General features: G+C 41.8%; 1 pseudogene; it reads left to right on the forward strand.

Moving 5' to 3' along the window:
- The first annotated feature begins 320 nt into the window (after window positions 1-320).
- LOC121168944 lies at window positions 321-432 on the forward strand (annotated as a pseudogene).
- Window positions 433-3,532: the final 3,100 nt, after the last annotated feature.

Here is a 3,532-nt window from a genome sequence, read left to right on the forward strand (position 1 = left end):
CTTGCCTTGTTGTGAGCATTAAGTTGTCAATATATGTGAAGGCATTAGATCATCTTAGCACCTTGCAAATGTTCAGTAAGTGCTATTGTTCACGCTGTCTAACAGGCATCCATGCTCACAACACAATTTGGAAGGACTTAGTTGAATTTAGGCACATGAAGAGCATGCTTTCAATGTAGTAGTCTAGGTTCTACTGACTTACAGATTTGGGGTTTATAAGAACTCAGTCTAGAAGTGACAAGTCTGACAGAGGAATCCATAGCATAGTATTGACAGAACATTCCCTGGAGTCTCACTGGCGAGGTTTATATCCCAGCCCTATTGCTTCTCGGCCTTTTGGCTAAGATCAAGTGTAGTATATCCCAGGCCTGACACTATCTGAGTGAATGTGGGCACATACTTTAATTTATCATTTTTCAGGGTCTACACTTCAGTGAATAAAAATTTTTAAATGACGGCATTTGAAATAAGCAGTGTGATTAATTCCAACAGATAACAAACTTTGACCCCTGAATCCCTATTTTATTTTCCTTATTTAAGAATGAGGTCAGGTGACCATGGTGGCTCAGTTAGCTAATCTTGCCCCTGCAAGCACTGGGATCCTGTCTGGTTGTCAGTTCGGTTCATGTCTCAGCTGCTCCACTTCCCATCCAGCTCCCTGTCTGTAGCCTGGAAAAGCAGTGGAAGGTCCAGAGTCTTGGGACTCTGAACCAGTGTGGCAGAACCAGAAGCAGCTCCTGGCTCCTGGCTCCTGGCTCTTGGCTCCTGGTTCCTGACTCCTAGATTTGGATCATCTCAGCTCTGGCTGTTGCAGGTATTTGGGGAGTGAACCAGCAAATGGAAGATTTTTGTCTCTCCTTCTCTCTTTTGTAAATCTGCCTTTTCAGAAAAATAAAGAGTAAAAAAAAAAAAAGAAAAAAAAGGAGAAAGCAAAGAAGGAAAGTAGGAAGAAAGGAAGAGAAAGAAAAGAATTTTTTTTGTTAAAGGAACAAGGCAAGTATCTCTCTGATTAACTCTCAGAAGAACGTCCTTTCGTAAGAAACTCAGGGACTTGGTTCCCCACACAATTCCCACAGCCCCATCTCGAAGCTCAAGGGCAGTTGATTCCCTGCTGTCTCAATTGGTCTTGCAGTAAGACACTATGCAGTAAGACACCTGACTCAGTCATCTGAAGTCACAGCGCTAAAACCTGCAGCCTGGTAGGGACCTTCAAGAAAAACAATGTGGTTGCCAGGGAATTGGTTCCGTGGTGCTCAAACTAAGTCCCCATCCTTCCTCAGAAGCTATACAACCCTTGGAGACGCCCATCACTGGGATCACCAGAGACACTAGAGACCCTTATGCTACAGCAATACTCTTGTTATTTATACTCCTGCTATTTATGCTTCCTTTTATTCCTGCTATTTATACTTCATGATCTGCATAATCTGAAGGCTATTTATCCATCATTAAACCTCAGACTTTATCTTCTTGCCTATGTAGAAACATTTACAGAAGTCAATGCAGTAGCATAGTAATCTTAGTCTCCACCTATGACACCAGCATCCCGTATCAGCACTGGTTTGTGTCAAAGCTGCTCCACTTCCCATCCAGCTCCCTGCTTATGGCCTAAGAAAGCAGCAAAGAATGGCTCAAGTCCTAGGATCCATGAAGCCATATGAGAGACTTGGAGAAGCTCCTGGATCCTGGTTTTGCATGAGTGTGACTCCAGCCACTGCAGCCATCTGGAGAGTGAACCGTGGATGTAAGACCTCTCTTTCCTGCTCTCTGTAGTTCTGCCTTTAAAATAAACTTTTCTAAAAAAAAATGTTTTTAAAAAGAAGTATTTCTAGATGTAGTATCTAGAGTCTGCTTCCATTTTTATTTAAATACCTCTTCCTTTCTATTCAATATCCCTCTTTCCAACCTCAGCTTCCCTCATCCACATCTACACCTTACAAATCTGATCCATCCGCCTCCCTCTTGGAAAACTGCTGTGATGACACCAAGCCCACTCAGGTAATACAGGGCTATCATCTCTCAGAAGAGCTAACTTGGGACCAATGCAGTGGCTCAACAGGCTAATGCCCAACTTCGCAGAACCAGCATCCCAATTGGGTGCCAGTTAATGTCTCAGCTATTCCACTCCCCATCCAGCTCCTTGCTTGTGGCCTGGGAAAGCAGTGGAGGATGGCTCCTTGAGTACCAGTACCCATGTGGAAGACCCAAGGACACTCCTGGCTCCTGGTTTAAGATCAACTCAGCTCCAGTCATTGCAGCCATATTCGGGGAGTGAACCAACTAATACAAGAGTCTCCTATTCTCTCTTTTATTCTCTCTCTCCTACTCTCGCCTCTCTCTCTCTCTCTTTCTTTCCTTCTCTCTGTAACTCTGCCTTTCAAATATACATTTTTAGAAATTTAAAAGTGCTAATTTAATCACACTTGCAAAATCCCCTTTGTCTTTGACAGGGTGTAGGTATAAAAACATAGAAACCTTAGGGGGACCAATATTTGTCTGCCTTATTGAACAAGGCACTATTCTTGGAATTTAAAAATCTCCCCCTTCTTCCTGTTACTAAGAGTGTTAAATATTTCCTGGGTTTATCAGGAACTACCAGTAGTAGTTCATGCCTACTTTTTACCCCTACATCACCAGTACTGATCCCCTTGCGAAACAAATGCTTTCTGATAGGTCCAGGATGATGCAGCATTTTGGAATATTTCTGGCCTTGCCTTACCTATGCAGGACTGTACTTGTAGGGCCATATAACTTTCCTAGGAAACGTTCAGTCTCCTGTCTGCATATTTATTATAAAAGCCAACCTGGATGAAATCCAATGACCTAATTTGGTAGGCAGGTAGGTTCAGTGTGGTAAACATATTTGCGAGCAATTGGCAGACTGGGACAGTTGCAGCATAGTGAGCAGGAGGCAGAATGATTCAAGATGCAGCCACAGAGAACACTTAACAGCAGAATTGCTAAGGGCCCCAGATTTTGCTTGTTTGTTCAGAAGCTATTGAAGGAAGTTGGGGCAGGAATTCCCCATGAGAAAACAGGAAACAAAAGAGCAAACCTAGAAATCTATATCCAGTGAAAACAGTTTTCAAGAATAAAAGTGAACATATATTTATTGAAGTTATCGCTTAGGTGTGTCCCGTAGGAGATTATAATTTCCTCAAAAATAGATCTTCCTACATGCTCACAATACACCCTCAACAAAACGTTCACTATCAAACCCAATGACATTTAGTCGTTGCTCTGATATCCCTTTGCCTTTTTACCATCCCCTGCCCCGCCATCTTCCATTTCTCTCTACAATGATGTTAGCTAACTTTCTGAAATCTGTGACTCTAATCATGGTACTTCTTGCTATATTTATACACATAGTAGATAAATATATTTAAACTTATGTTACACATATTTTTGAAGAATATTATGCAACACACGATATAGACACATTATACATATACCCATATATATGTATAACTGACTGGTTTGGGTAGTTTACCATATCCTAATTATTGTTTTAAACTAACAACCTTTCTCCACT

The sequence above is a fragment of the Ochotona curzoniae genome, unplaced genomic scaffold (assembly GCF_017591425.1).
Source record: "Ochotona curzoniae isolate NIBS_2020 unplaced genomic scaffold, NIBS_Ocur_1.0 scaffold_1037, whole genome shotgun sequence".
NCBI classification, from domain to species: Eukaryota; Metazoa; Chordata; class Mammalia; order Lagomorpha; family Ochotonidae; genus Ochotona; species Ochotona curzoniae.